Raw genomic sequence first — 16,704 nt, forward strand, 5'->3', positions numbered from 1 at the left:
ACAGTTCTGCTAGTTCAAATAACAATTTTCTAATATTTCTTTATTTGAAATTTTAAGAAGTAGAAAAGGTCTATTAGTTAGATGTTTGACCTAATCTAAATCTGAATATAATGTATCAAATTCAGAAAAGGCTAGAATCATGTAAGTATTTATTTAAAAAAATAACTTGCATTTCCAGAGTGGTAAGCCTGTACACTGAAATTATTAACTGTATTTTACTGATAAAACTATAAACAGTGTTTACTGATTGCTGTCATAATTAAATGTAGCAAAGTTAACATAATACCTTTAGTAGCAAATTTTTGCTGTCTTTTCAATCAAGTGACAAACAGTTTTTTTGGAAGCATTCATTTATCCAGCAAACATTTATGAGCCACCTACTTATAGATTCAAATAGGTACAGACTTGCTCTCTAAAAGTTTTAGTCTAGTGAGGAAGACAGCCAAGCAAACCAGTTATTACTATTCAGAAATAATATTTTGATTAAATCATGCACAAGCTACACGAGAGACAAAAGAAAGGTACTTGATTCAAAAAGGGTGTTTGAGTGTAAAGAAAGGCTTTCTGGAGTAGGAAATGCCTGAGATGAAGAGGTAGGGAGTGGAAGACATTGCATTCTACACAGAGGTTCTATATGTGGGCAACACCAGGTAAAAGTGAGAGAGCTGGACATTTTCAAGGAAGTACAAATAAGTATGGAATATAGGGTAAGAGGGATGAGAGTGGAAATTGGAAGGATAAACTGGAGCCAGATGATGATGGCAAGCATAATGACAATTAGTAGATTTTAAGGCCAAATTTGAAGCTGTATATCCAAAGTCATACTCTATAACAAGATTCAAAAATACTGTTTTGTATCTAATAGAATTCAGGCACATCGAGATTTAGAACAGAAGGCTGTGGTCATATGCCAGTGATTTTGCTGAGGCCTGGAATTCTGTTTCATCTCAAAAAACGTTCTGTTACAAATTAAAGACTGGTTTTCTTAAATGAGTACAAAGCACAGCTACAGAATGAAAACACACATACATTGAAATCGTTTGACAGCATTTCCACAGAACACCTTAGGGGATTGAATGCAGTGTTTCAGATTGCTACAAAATTGCAAGCTGAAAGCAACAGGGTAGGCTGCTGTCAACTGTATGAAACTAATCAGTGGCTGAAAAAGTAAGGAACAAGGTACATTGCAGAACCTAATTTGCAGTCAGCTTCACCATCTACAGAATCCAAACCAGTAGAAGTCATAAAGGTCATTGTTAATTGAAAAGCTTTTCCATATGTATAATATTTAATGAAGAAAAAATAAAAACCCTTTAATGATGTAATTAAACAATTACAATGTATTGTCATTCCTAATAATATGCAGAAAGAAGATAGAGGGAACATATGTCCTATTTCTCAAGATCACATTTGTGTGGTATAGGATAGAACTCTAAAATACCACTGCTAGAACTGTGATAATTCCAATGTGTCATTTAGTATCTGGGTTCATCAAGTGTTTATTGTGCGACCTCTGCATTTGTGGCTTTCTTATGTTTTTCTATTGGGTGCTCCTAACAGCTTTGAGGGGTATGGATTGCTATGTCCTTCGTCGCTAGAAAATAAATAGAGATGTTTAGGTTAAATGACTTGCCCTAGCTACAATGTTAGTGGGTGACAAAGTTGAATTCATAATCAAGTCTTCTTTTTCCACATTCAATGTCCTTTCCACCATAATGCAGATCAAAGACTTTTAAAATAGGTTTCAGAAATGGGAAAATGATTAGAATGTTGCAGAAATTACTGCAAGTAATTTCTTATTTACTGTATGTGACCAAATGCTTAACCTGTGCTATTCTAAAGGAAGCAGAAAATTAATTATTAGTGGCTATTTTACCATGAAAGTCTGATTTAGAACATTCTGCCAGGCATTTCCCTTTCCCTAAAGGCAGCAGAAGCTTTACCTTTATTGGGGAAGGGGGGAGGTGTCAGGAAGACTGCAGAGATTAACCAGCAGTCTTAGCATAATGAATAGAATTTAACTTCTTCACTGTGGGAAAAAAAATGTAAAAAGGAATCCTTTATGACTTCTTAGCTTGGATAACAATATTTCATAATTGTCATTGTTCCCAATCCAAAGTTTTTCAAGATATACATTAGGTATATCCTCGACTCAGGAAAAAAAAGTCACTGTTTTATCCCTTCCTTGGATTTCTGTAGGATTATTCTCAAACTTCACTACTGAGTTAGAACCTAAATATCCCAAATACTATGTATGGAATTTTACAAATTGGGAATAACAGGGCTAAGCATGACTTTCTATTTTATAAAATCATGTATTCACAGAAAATATGTGGTATGTGTGTTTGGTTCATTTTTATCATATTGGAAAGATTCCTTGAGAATAAGGACTATGTGTTCTACCTGTCTACTTCCTTTTTATTCTCCACCTCTACTCTAAGTTTTTCCTTTATAATACAAAGGGATCCTGCTTGACATGTGTAGGCTATATTAAGAAATTCTGTAAGAAGGGAAGGTATGTGTGGGAAGGGTGAGAGCCATATAGGAGAATTTCATAGCAATTTATTTTTGATACTGAGTGCCAAAATTTTATTTCTTGTTTTAAAAACTCTAGTATTGACAGATATAAATTTCTTGGAATCCTGGCCCATACAAAACTTATAGTTTAGCAAGGATGTAAAGCATGTCCATGAATCGTCATCATGCAGAATAGGAGGTGAAAAATGTAGTAATTAAATTGTCATTATAATTGGATTATTGTGATTCCCTTGGAGTCTCTGGCTTCTGTCCTTGACTCTTGTAGCCAGGTCCACTCTTCCCACAATGAACAAGATGAACATTGTAGAGTTTAAATCAGATCATCAACAACTCCAAGCTTCCCTATTTCATTCATAAGAGAAACTCTAATCCTGACAGTGGTCAACACAGCCCTTTATAATCTGGTCCATTGATGCTTTTCTTACCTCATCTCCCACCCCTCTCTCCCAGTTACTCTGCTCTATCTAGTGTGTGCCTCCAACAAGCCAGGCATGCTTTTGTCTCAGGAAGTTTGCATTTGCTGTTTCTTTTGCCTGGAATTCTCTTCCCCCTAGAGTTTTGCACATCTTGTTTCCTATCTGCCTTAGGTCTTCACTGAATTACCTAATGTATTAAATAGCCAAAAATAACACCACTGTCTCCACCCCCTTTAGACATATTATCTATTTACTGATTGATTATTCTCCATCTCTCTCCACTAGAAGATCCAGGAATTCTATTTGGTCACTTGTGTACATTCTAAGAGCCAACACATAATGGCTAATGAATACAAATATTTGCTGAGAAGACCAAGGAAAGCAAAAGTTAAGATACTTCTGGAAAAAAGGAATAATATGGTAAAGCATATCAGAATTTCCAAAGTGCAACCTAGTTGAGAAAAGAAATGTCACACCCACATAAGCTATGATAACATATAACTAAATTCAAATATACATATCACAAACAATAACTTCTGTATGATATAGAGGATGTGCTAAGCAATCTGAGACAGTAGGTAAAAAATTGAGCTCAGAATTGGGTGAACAGAGTAAAGTAGTAACTGAGGGGCAGAGGTGGGCACTGTGCAGGTGGCAGATCAAGCAAAGCATCCATGCTCATAACTACTTGAACAAAGAAAGAACTACAACATTTGGTTCTATCCTTCAGAAATCCTTTTAATCCATTAGACATTCTGCTTAGTATGGGCTAGGTGGTTTGTTAGGCACTTTACATTTATTATCTTATTTAATTCTCACATAACCCTATGAGCCAGATGCTACTATTATCTTCATTTTATAGATGAAGAAACAAAGGTACTGGCAGGTTGTGCCTTGAACAAAGCCAGTCTGCCTGCATTCTTAACCACAGTGACAGATTATACTATGCATTTTCAGTCAGACAGCAGCAAATTGAAGAGTTCTCCCTGCTTAGAATGAAGAGGTTGGTGAAGTTAGGGTGATCAGATCATTAATGGGAAAGGGTGAAGTAACAATTCTCTGGTCATGAACTCAGATCTGTTTCCTTCTCTGGAATTCAAAATGGACCATTTTAGTAGCTAGTGATCTTAGGATCTCTTTGAAGTATAGACAATGAAGTGATCTGAATAAAAATGTTCAATAATAAATATATCCTTTAATTGAGTATGGCATGGCTTTTTTTGAAAGTGTTTTTTTTTTTTTCCACTTAAAAATCTGCTAGACTACCTACTTTTTAGGGAGATGAATAAAGCAGGTGCAAAAATACACTCCTCAAGCATAAGCTGTGTTAACACCATACCAAATATCATGACAAATACTTAAATTTTCAATCATCTGGATGTTTTGTATCCATAGTTCTAAACATCTGGCTATTGGAAAATGTGTAGAAAATAGCTTGAATAGTTTATTTTGTTTCATAGTTGTTAATTATATAAACCCAAGCTCAAGACAGTTAATGCTTTTCTGATAAGGACTGTGTCGCTGCTTCTAAATTCCTTTAAGGAGCTCCTTTATAAATGATATTGCTACACATTGGGCAGGTCCCTATTTTGGTGGTATGAAGTCCCATGTGATGAGCTGCTAGTTGATCAAACTGATGACAGAATAATTATAACAGACTCTGCCTGTGATTCTATCTCCTGTGGTGATTAAATCTGAAAGGTAGACATTAGAGACTGTAGTAGAAATTAGCATATTTGGGTTATTTGTTTTGGGTTTTGTTGTTGTTGTTGCTGTTGTTGTTGTTTAAGTTCTGTTAAGAAAAAAGCCTGTGGCTGCTAAGGAATCATTTTTTTTTCCCCTTCATATATCAAATTCTATGTAATACATTCCAAAAAACCTAAGTCCTAGCAGTATTACCAGTATTCCACATAGCAGGATTTATTCAGCTCAAAGGGAAGAGACCAGATTTTCTAAAGACATGTTGATTAATGAAAGCTCCTATTAAAGGCACTAATTAATAAAAGAAGAAAAGAAGTACATTTTCCCTTGGATTCAAAGCTAAACCATGTGAAAATAATATTCCTGTGAAGGGATTGGCCAGCTACCTTCACAGCTGTCTCTTCACTGTAACACAAAGTCCTAAATTTGACAGAAGGAAAACTTTCAAAAGCATATAAAAAATTCAGAACCCCATATAATCTCCATGCTAATTCTTCTCACAGAGAGAGTTCTGATAGTCTGACTTCCAGGCCAAAATGAAGTAAAGGAAGTAAAGCAGAGATTAAATGGAACAGCATAAATTCCACCCCCTCTTCTACCTGCCTTTGTTTTTAACACACTCTCTTTTAAATATCTTTAATGCTAGTTATTCCCTAGATAATATGCATGTGTGTACATATATATATATAAATTATATTGTTATATAATATAAATATTTCCTAAACAATCTCATTTTACATAATATTATGATTGACTTATTATTTTAAGTTCTCTCTTACGACTACTCTGAAACCAAAATTATTCATATGCTCTTTCTATTTTGGCAGGTGTGTGGGAGTAGGTGACTTTGTCAAGGGTGGTGGAAAATCTATAATATCAGCAATTTGTTCAATGAGCTTCAATTATTTAACAAAGTACCCTTATTAGTGATAAGAATTATATTTTAAAATATGTTTCAAGCAATATCTAAGTGAGAAATGCACTTCTGCAGATGATAGTTCAATACTGCTGTGTAAATGTTTTTCTCAGCACATTACATGTATTCCTCATTCAACCTTCACATCAGCCTTTGAGGTATGAACTATAAATACCATCACTATGCCCATTTCACAGTGAAGATGGTGAGGTAGAGAAAAGTAAAGTATCTTAGAGATGACTTGCTTATTGACATTTCTAATGCATGGAAATAACTTTATTATGACATAATTGCATTAAGCCTCCAGACCTAAGTACAAGTAATATTAATAAAACATATATGTTTATTTTTAGAATGATAATTATGCCCTATTGGGCATATTTTACTTCTTGTGTAGTAGTAAAAAAACAAAACAAAACAAAACAAAACATTGATGTCTTATTTTGTGAGAGAAAGAATTCTATTTCTATATACTTCATTCTAGTACTTTTTTGAGATTATAACTCTATTTTTAAAATATCTTAAATAAAAAATTGAAAGCTATTAGCTACTATATAATTATAAGATTAAATTCTCAAACATATTAAATATTTTTAATATTATAAATTAAGGGAAAAATCTGAAAAAAATAAAGCTTTGTAAATTTTTCTTTTTGTTTTTTTGTATTATAGAACTATACCTAATGCTTTCCAAAACCTGGGAATTTTCATGTAATCAAATGATAGTATATATTCATACCTTTCAGTCTCATTTTAATGCATAATTTAAATTCTTTCAGCCTGTAATTAAAAATATATATATAAGTCCAACCTTCTTAATGCCTGAGAAATTATTCAGATTTGTTTATGGATTCATCACATTACCAAACATTAAGATCACTCATTTTAACTCATAATTAAACCATACTTTTCTACACCACCAATTGCTCTATATTATTCTTTCCATTGACTCATTTAAGTCAAGATTACTTAGAAAAATATATGTCTGTGTTTAGAAGTGGCAATATCAAATGATTTATCTATATAGGGTACTTCAATACATTATTTGTTTATAATTCAACATACAAATCAGCATTTAAGTAAAATAAGAATGGGTAGAGAGAAAGAGATCCTGTACATTATAATTAAAGAAACCAGGAGAGTCTAAATGGCAAATATCTTCATTTTTGGCCTGTTACTAAAGTCTAATTATCCTAATCTTGTCCTGATAATAATAATAAATTTTGTTTGCAGAACGATTACTATAGTTTAAGAAGCATGGAAATACTTTTAATATATGATCTCTTATAACTCTCACAAAAACATTCTGAGAGGTATGTAGGTCTTATTATCCCCACTCTAAGAATAGTGTATGTGTGAATGCAGAATTGATGAAAGAAGCAGAGAATGTAAAGCTCCTAAAAAGGAAGAATCATCACAAGTTTAGGGCTTGCTTTGTTCCAGTGGCTTTGAACATGAATCAAGTTAGAAATTTCTTTGCCATTTCTACTTTTTAATTTTTGAGTTTAACTAAACCAGCTTGCTTTCTCTCACATGGACTTGAATGTGAGATATTCGGATCTGGAAGGGCTTCAAGATTTTTGTTAACTGGCAGGTGCTCTGAACCGCTGTGGGGAAAGTTCTGTCTGCAATGCTGTCTCCCTGGCAGCTGCTTCCTGGAGAAGTTGGACTTTCACCTCAGGAGCTATAAAGGGAATGAACATTACATTCAAAATGCATGCAGGAGGTGTTCAAAATAGCAGTATCAGAGAGGAAATGAAATCAGGTCCAGAGAAGTGACTGAGATAAAGCTCTGGGCTCCCAAGAAGGCTTTCTAGTCCATCCTCTCTACACCTCATTCCCCAAACAAGGAAACAAAGAACAAGGGATTCTCTACTAAAAACATGTCATGAACTCAGTTCCCTTCTGTCAACCATCTTTTTGTTTAAGTGATTAAAAGTATTCTATTTGCATATAAATATACATGATATAATAAAAAGCATAACATGAATACACACATTGTGTACTCATCTGTTTTGTCAAATTAATTAAGTATATGTGACTATACAGTATCACTGAATATAGACATTTAATAAATAAAATGAATTTTCTCTCTCTTTCCCTCTGCTCTTGTTGATCTTTCAAATTCTGCTGGTCACTGCTGGAGTTTTCTTTCTGTAATTTTTTTCCTAATAAAAACTATTCTGAGCATAAATTTTGTTTTATGAATAAAGAATGGCTACATAGCACAACTAATTAAAGCTAGCCTTGCAATCATTAATGCAAGTAGCCATTAACCCATATTTATCTGTCTTCTCTTGAGAAAATTGACTAAACCATAAATCAGTATGAGCTATGCCTTAAAATATAAATTAGGGAGTGTACCCCAGAGAAAAAAAATTAATGTAGGATTTTTTTTTCAGTTGGCTCCTGCAAACAAATTTACACTGTTTATATTTTCTCAAAAGCTGTTAAAAGTTTAAAATGATCTCAAATTTGAAACTTTTTGCTAGATCTTATATTTTCATTAATATTCTTCCTTAACAAACCTCATACTACAGTGATTACAGTTTGTTGGGGTTCAAATGTCATCTTTTGTGTACTAGTCATGGAACCTGGGACAAGTTAGTTTACCTTAGTTTTCTCACCTATAGCATGGGTTTAGTAAAAATACTGATCTGACAAAATTGCTATGAGGATTAAATTAGTTAGTTTGTCTAGTGTGTTTAGGATGGAGCCAGGTACATGGTAAATGTGTAATTAAGGTTAACTGTTATTACCCTACCTTCCTGTGGTTAACTTTATGTTTAAAAACAATACTACCACCACCATCACCAACAAAAACCATTGTGTTAGAACATAAAATTAGAAGAAGAGAAAAAAAGAGACACTCATATAGAGTCTGGCTTGACACAGCAAAATTTTACTTATCTATATTGTCAGAACACAGGGCTGGTTTGTAGAATTAATTTTACAGATATCTCAGTGTCATACCTTAAAGGACTTCACCTATCTACCCTTCTTGAACTTCCACAAAAGTGTTTTTTTTTTTTTTAATATTTCCCCATCTTATAAGCAAAATAGGTAGAAAAAGAGAGGCTTGGTATTATGTTAAAAAAAAAAAGTTATATTGGAGCTCAAAACTTATGTTCCGAAATCAACTCCCTGGTTTACTAGGAATTGTTTTGGGCAAGTAATTAAACTTCGATAAAAGCTTTATTATTTGCAAAATGGAGATAATAGCACCTGTCCTAAGTTACTTCTATTTTGGTATGCAATCAAATAGGCTATGAATGGGAGATAGATTTATAAAGTTATAAAGTGAATTATAAATGTAAATACTTTGTAATTAACAAGATTTTGTGGGTTAACTCTCCTCATAAATCTAGGACATGTTTATGAATCTCTATGTAGAGACTGCAGGAGCACAGTGATCTTCCCAAGCCTATTTATATACAGTAAAAGATAACTAATTTTTTCTTTTTGCTTTTATAGTCCATAAAACAATTTTGTGAACTATGTAGACCTTTGAACTTTTTTAAATTACCACCTAAAATTTTTATCATAACCCTAGGTCTTTGCAAACCCTATTATTTCTTATTACTATATATATTGCCATTTTAAAATAAAACTATTAATTCTCACTTTTAAAAGTGTCCAAAGAAATCTAAATAAGAGTGATTTGATATTCACTAACAGCCATTTAAAAAAAGGTGAACAAACTCTACTATAAAGAAATGCTACATTGTTTTTTTCTTCTCAAATATTATTTCATTTCTGCCACATAATTTGACTCTCATGTAATTTTTTATTCTTTAAAGCCATTTATTAAAACCTTATCTTCTCTGCAGTAAAATTAAATATGTAAATTTGCATTTAAATAAGTGTTGTGACCATACAAATCTAAGTGAAAAAATATTCTAAATAAAATTATTTAATAGTATACAATTGATCAAATCGTATATATCACACATTTTAATAAATATTAAAGATAGATTTAAATTTACAAAGTTATTGGATGTGTTAATTAAGTAGTTTTTATCTAGCTACATGGACAAACTTTCTGCCTCAAATGAGCTAACTTTTTGCTTAAATGAATCAGGATTTGGAATTAATTCTTCCTAGATTTTGTTTTTATGGATGGAAACCATGACATTGATGTGTTGAACACAAATTGGAAAATGCCTGTATTACAAAAGAAAGAATTACCAACCTCTAGATACTTTTCTCAACATCAACATCAATATATTAAATAGTCTCTTTGTTTCATTACCTGGATGGATGTATTACACCTTGCGTCATGGCCTGTGATATGATTCTTCATGTTTAAGAGGTTTTGTGAAAGGTGATTTTGTAAGAGCAGAGAGTAGAAACTAGAACCAGCTCTACCACAGACCTACTCTACCTACTCTCAGGGAAGTCACTTTTAGGAAAGAACATATATGAAAATTTAAAATCACATTTCCTAAAACTATCTGTTCCTGCATAATCTTTGGAGAGTTATCACGTACCTAACTATATTTGATGACACAATGTCATTTTGTACCTTTTTCTACTATTCAGCTGTCAGCATATTTGCCTCTAATTTTTGCTCCTTTTAATCTTCACTTCCTATCTACTTAGGGGTAGGGAAAACAGGTGACATATGTGAAAATTGTTGCAGTATTAGTTTACAGATTGAAGGTATTATCCCAAAGACAATCTTTATGATGAACATGGACTTTTTAAATACAGTTGCTTAAAAGTCTTTTCACTTCATTCTGTGTTAAGTTTATGTTTACAGTTGCTTGAAATCTTTTAAAAACAAAACAAAACTGGGTGTAGCATGCTATATTATAATTGTCCACAGATAAGTCAATTTAAATATGTATATTGCCTCTTGAAATTAATAATAATGCCCTATTAATTTTGCTGAATTCCATGATTTTTAATATCCTTTGTATTTACTCAATATTCAGGTACATTTGAAAGTTTTAACCCAACATACATATATTTTACATATTTATTTTTAAATATATGTGTTGGTAGTCTCAGGATTCTTTTCATTTTGAGAAATTAAAAAATACTTATCTTTTTTCTATGAACAACTCTTTGGTTATTGTTAAATATTTGCTGCTTGAAGAGATGTGTGTGCTTCAACAGGGGTATGTAAGTATGTGTGTATGAGAGAGAGAGAGAAACAGAGAGAAAGAGAGGAGACATTTGGTGCAAAAGTGGACAAGAAGTAAAACTACATATTTATAATTACAAGTATTTTAAAGGATAGCAAACTTTAAATATATAACCAACATACAATTTAAATTAATTTCATCTGCTTTTTTTCCTACAGAAAGTACCAGAATTTCCCTAAATATCAGTGCTTCTCTTGCTAGAGGATCCATCCAGCAGCAGCATCTAGTGGACAGCTGGACCTGTCATATCTCAGTGCCTGGCTGGCTCAGGAAAGCAAGTGCCTCCAAGGGATGTAAAATTCCACTGTGAGTTAGAAAAAGCTGAAATTTCAGCCATGAATTTCTGGCTAGACCTCTCTTTACTAGATCGCTGTCTATTTTCCTATCCCCATGACTAATCATCTCTCAAGGTCAGAATTCTGGATATTAGTCATTGCTTCCTTTTAGTCATTCTAAAAAGTAAACCTGAAGAGGGAAGAAGAAAACCCTCACTGTAATGTTTCAGGTGAACTGGAATATGGAGGAAATGTTGATGTGGCTTCTCCAAGGATAATTGTACCTCTAATTCAGGTTAGTATAGAATCGAATCACAACCCTTCCTGCCACTTACTAGCCTGAGGAATTTGGAGACTAAATTTTTCTTAGTCTTCACATCCAATTCCTTACAATGGGGTAGGAATATGTACTTGAAAGGGCTACTTTGTGAAGATTGACTGAAATGTCCCATGTGACAAGATCTAAGCACCTAACCTTAGGTGTAATTTCTTTGGGAAGCTCGCCTTGACATTTCCATTCCATGCCCCCAGACAGGTTTAATGGACCCCTCCTAATGCCTACATTGCCCCAGCACATTAGCCACATTGCTTTATTACCCTACACTGTAAAACCACTCATTTAGACATTTATCTCCTCTACTAAGCTGTAAAAGACCCTGATTGACTTAGTCTTTGTAATGCCGAGTGTACAGCACAGTGTCTGTCACATAGTTGGTACTTTAACAAATATTTTTTTGCATACTATGAGAATTCCAAATAAAATACTGGTGAATAGTGCATAAAAGAGAAGATGACACATTCTGCTGGAAACAAGAATGGGTGGGAACAGTTCAGGGCAGGTTTAGTACAATAGGTAGCATTGACACACACCTTACTCTGTTGTACTTTAGATCTTTTGCTCCTGATTAGCCTAAATTTAAGTGTATACAGGAATCTCAGGATTCCCATTTTGGTTCAAAGGTAGAATATGTCATTTGGTGATATTTTCTTTCCTAAATTTCTGGAACATGTGAGAAAAACTCAGAGGCTAGGTTAAATAGATAAAGAGTGGGAGAGGAGGAAGTATACGCCTGGGTAAACCTAACATATTTGGTTTTAATTTGATTTAAACAATGTGATATTTTAAATTATATTCTTATAATGTAAGGATAGTTTTTTTTTTACATTTTTATTTGATGATCTACAAACATGGTCTTGGTGAAATATTAATACTGTTTATGTGAGTCAGAGTTCTTACCTTGTGACAGTAAGTCATTTCGTAGCAAAACATGATTGTGTCATTCACTGTCCTTACATTTACCTGTATTTTCTGGCTGAACACACTAGTAATCAATTTTAGTATAATTTGTACTTAGCATAACACATACAGAACATGATTAAACATAATAAATTCATGGTAATTATAAATTAGAGAAGGAAAGGAAGAAGAACTAAAATAGAGTGCTTTATAAAATTATAAATCTAAAATGTACTGTCCCCTAAAAATTGTAGGGGATACTAAATTTGAAGTTCTTTTTCATTTAAAATACATCCTCAAATACTGTTTTATTCCTGAACTGATTTCCTATGTAAGGAACTCTTACTGTGTTCTCTACAATTCTCTACCTTGGCCATTAATCTCTCACGTGAAGCTGTCAAAATCTTTTATGAAAATCGAAATGTACTATATCCACTTTTCTTATCTTTCACAGTGCATTATTTTCAAGCAGCCCAGCAAGTTAGTTAAGCACAAACTGCTTGTAAAAACCATGTTAGGCATACAGTCACACTTTCCTCAGCTTTTATTCCGTTACCAATATTTCACAATTGTCTTTGCAATCAATACTGAACACACAGGTCTATTGTTTCCGGCTTTGCTTGTCTCCTGAGCTCCTTAATGCAAGACTTGATTCTGATTCAAAAGGATTTCATGGATGTCATACTATCTATATACATGCATCTCTCTCTCTCCCTCTCTAATTGTTCTCTCTAATTATGAGCCTTTGAAAAAAGCTATCGCATTTTTCTTTTCGTCTTTTCTAAATCATTAATTTATCATGTGTATGTTTTCAGGATTTCAAATCAACAGTGTATAATTTTTTAAAAACCTACCTTATTTTTTCATGGACTCAGTATAAAAGGAAAACAGATGGGTTATAAAATAAATATAGGACTTTATGGACAACTAATAGATTTTAAAGTAGCATTTTATTGAGTTATAAGTAAATGAATGGATTAAGTTTTTCTACATATACACTGGTCCAATCATTAAAGGAAACCATTATTTTTTCAGCAAAGTATACTTTTGATTTTGCCAAACACCAAATTGTCTTACATATAATGAGAAACATTTGTCTTTCATCTTTAGTGATGGCTAAAAGTCATCATTATCTAACAGATGCTCAATGATCCTTGTGAAATGAGTTGGTCATCCCAATCAGCAATTAATGGGCAGGCAACTATAGCAGGCAAATCATAAATATTGCCACTAATTAAACTCCACTTTCGTATTTAAACAGAGAGAATGAGGTGAATTTGAGATATACCTGCCTAATCTTATTGACAAATACAATACTTCAAAATGAATTCAAGATTGTTATTTTGAGACAAGATACAAGTTAATTCCCATTTCAATTCCTTTAACAAATTTTCTCCTTGAGTTCTGACTATGAAGTACACTAGAAAATTAAAAGATATAAAAATGGTTTCTTACTTTTAATAGGTTTACAGTCTAGAAGGAAGGATAAGTCAAATATTTATAACATTATCACCATGGTAGACATGATAGAAGTACAGGCACATCACATTGTATTGCACTTTGCAGATATTGTGTTTTTTACAAATTTAAGGCTTGTGGCAACACTGTGTTTAGGATCTATCGGTACCATTTTTCCTATAGCATGTGCTCGCTTCCTGTCTCTGTGTCATATTTTGGTAATTCTTGCAGTATTTCAAACTTTTTCACAGTATTATATTTGTTATGGTGATATGTGATCAGTGATTGCTGATGTTACTATTGTAATTATTTTGGGGTGCCCCAGAAGCCACATAAGACGACAAACTTAAATGTTGTGCGTGTTCTGACTGCTCCACTGACCAGCCATGCCTCTCTCTCTCTCCCTTTCCTTGGGCCTCCCCATTCCCCAAGACATAAAAATATTAAAATTAGACCAATTAAAAACAGTACAATGACCTCTAAGTGTTCAAGTGAAAAAAGAGTTGCACATCTCTCACTTTAAATTCAAAGCCAGAAATATTTAAGTTTTGTGAGGAGGGCAGGTCAGGTCAAAAGCCCAGGTGGGCCGAAAACCATGCCTCTTGCACCAAACAGCCAAGTTGTGGATGCAAAGGAAAAGTTCCTGAAGGAAAGTTAAAGTGCTATTCCAGTGAGCACACAATAAGAAAGGGAAACAGTCTTATGCTGATATGGAGAAAGTTTTAGTGGTCTGCACAGATCAAACCAGCCGCAACAGTCTCTTATGCCGAAGCCTAATCCAGAGTAAGGCCCTAACTCTCTTCAGTTCTATGAACACTGAGATAAATGAGGAAGCTGCAGAAGAAAAATTTAAAGATAGAAGATATTGGTTCATGAGATTTAGGGAAAGAAGCCATCTCCATAAGAAAAAAGTGCAAGGGGAAGCAGCAAGTCCTGATGGAGAAGCTGCAGCTAGTTATCCAGAAGATCTAGCTAAGATAACTGATGAAGCAGGCTACAGTAAACATCAGAATGTCGGTGTTGATGAAACTGCTTTATACTGGGAGAGGATATTATCTAAAACATTCATAGCTAGAGAAGAGAAGTCAATACCTGGCTTCAAAGCTTCAAAGGACAAGCTGACTCTCTTGTTAGGGGCTAATGTAGCTGATCACTTTAAGTTGAAGTCAGTGCTCATTTACCATTCCAAAATTCCTAGGGCCCTTAAGAATTAAGTTAAATCTATTTTGCCAGTGCTCTATAAAGGTAACAACAAGGCCTGGATAAGAGCACATCAGTTTACACATGCTTTGCTGAAATTCTAAGCCTACTCTTGAGACCTACTATTCAGGAAAAAAATTCCTTTCAAAATACTACTGCTCATTGATAATGCATTTGGTCACCCAAGAGCTCTGCTGGAAGTGTGCTAGATGATTAATGTTGTTTTAATGCCTGGTAACACCACATCCATTCTGAGGCCATGGATCAACAAGTAATTTTAACTTTCAAGTCTTATTATGTAATAAATAAATTTAGTTAGGCTCTAGTTGCCATAGATAATGATTCCTCTGATGGATCTGGGCAAAGTAAATTGAAAACCTTCTGGAAAGCATTCACCATTCTAGACGCTATTAACAATATTTATGATCCATGGTAAGAGATACACACATCAACACTATCAGGACTTTGGGAGTTGATTCCAACCCTCATGAATAACTTTGAGGAGCTCAAGACTTCAGTGGGGAAAGTAAACTGAAGCTGTGGTAGAAATAACATGATAACTGGAATTAGAAGTAGAGCCTGAAGATGTGACTGAAGGGCTGAGATCTCATGACAAAACTTAAATGGATGACAAGTTGCTTCTGATGGATGAGCAAAGAAAGTGGTTTCTTCAGATGTATTCTACTCGTAGTGAAGATGCTGTGAACATTACTGAAATGACAAGCAAGGACTTAGAATATTGCATAAACATAGTTGATAAAGCCATGGCAGGGTTTGAGAGGACTGACTCCAATTTTGAAAGTTCTACTTTTACTGTGAGTATAATACTGTCAAACAGTATTGCATGCTATAGAGAAATATTTCTTAAAGGAAGAATTAACTGATGAGGCAAACTTCATTATTGTTTTATTTTAAGAAATTGCCACAGTCACCCTTACCTTCAGCAGCCACCACCCAGATCAGTCAACTGCCATCATGAACATGGATGCAAGACCCTTCGCTAGCAAAAAGATTAGGACTCCCTGAAGGCTCAGATGATTGTTCTCATTTTTTTTTTAACCAATAAAGAATTTTTATTGCTATTACACACTTAATAGACTACCACATAATGCAAACATAACTTTTGTTTACTGGGAAACCAAAAAATTAATGTGACTTATTTTATTGGAATATTCACTTTATTGCGGTGGCTTGGAACCAGTCCTGCAATATCTCCAGGGTATGCCTATACCATAAGAGACATACCGGTTTATAGGACTTTAAGAAAGAAGAGTTCATACCTCACAGCATTAAAATTAGGAAAATTACCTGGAGAAATAGGCATGTGAGATGGCTCTTTATAGACAGGAATCATTTAGACCGTTAGAAAAGAAGATGAATAAGAGCTGTCAACATAACAGTTCTCAGCAGGAGAGACCAAGAGAAGCACATATAAAAAGATATAAAATAGGGAGTAAGATTGTGGAATGGCATGCAATGTAATTTGATTGAACAGGAGAGTATGAGAGAAGTAGGGATTAAAGTGCTAAAATTCACCTGGAGGTGAATGATAGATGATTTTAGGTGCCAACCTGTGGATTTTGGAATAATTTCAGTAGGCAATGAAGATGTTTTAGAGTAAATAAGGGATATTCTTAAAAAAATTTTTTTGGATGAAGGCTTTTCTTGAGCATATCCTATGAACTGGATGGAAAATTAAATGATTTCACATATACTATGGGATTTAAATTCTCATAATAATCCTCCAAAGTATATATCATTATCCATTTTATGTACCTGAAAAAAAGGAGGCTACAGAGCTATCAGCATCTTTT

General features: G+C 33.6%; 1 protein-coding gene across 1 annotated transcript in view; it reads right to left on the reverse strand.

Moving 5' to 3' along the window:
* Positions 1-16,704, reverse strand: part of NEGR1 (neuronal growth regulator 1) — an 834,359-nt gene that overhangs the window by 480,920 nt on the left and 336,735 nt on the right. The window lies entirely within an intron of this gene.

Source organism: Eulemur rufifrons, chromosome 8 (assembly GCF_041146395.1).
Source record: "Eulemur rufifrons isolate Redbay chromosome 8, OSU_ERuf_1, whole genome shotgun sequence".
NCBI lineage: Eukaryota > Metazoa > Chordata > Mammalia > Primates > Lemuridae > Eulemur > Eulemur rufifrons.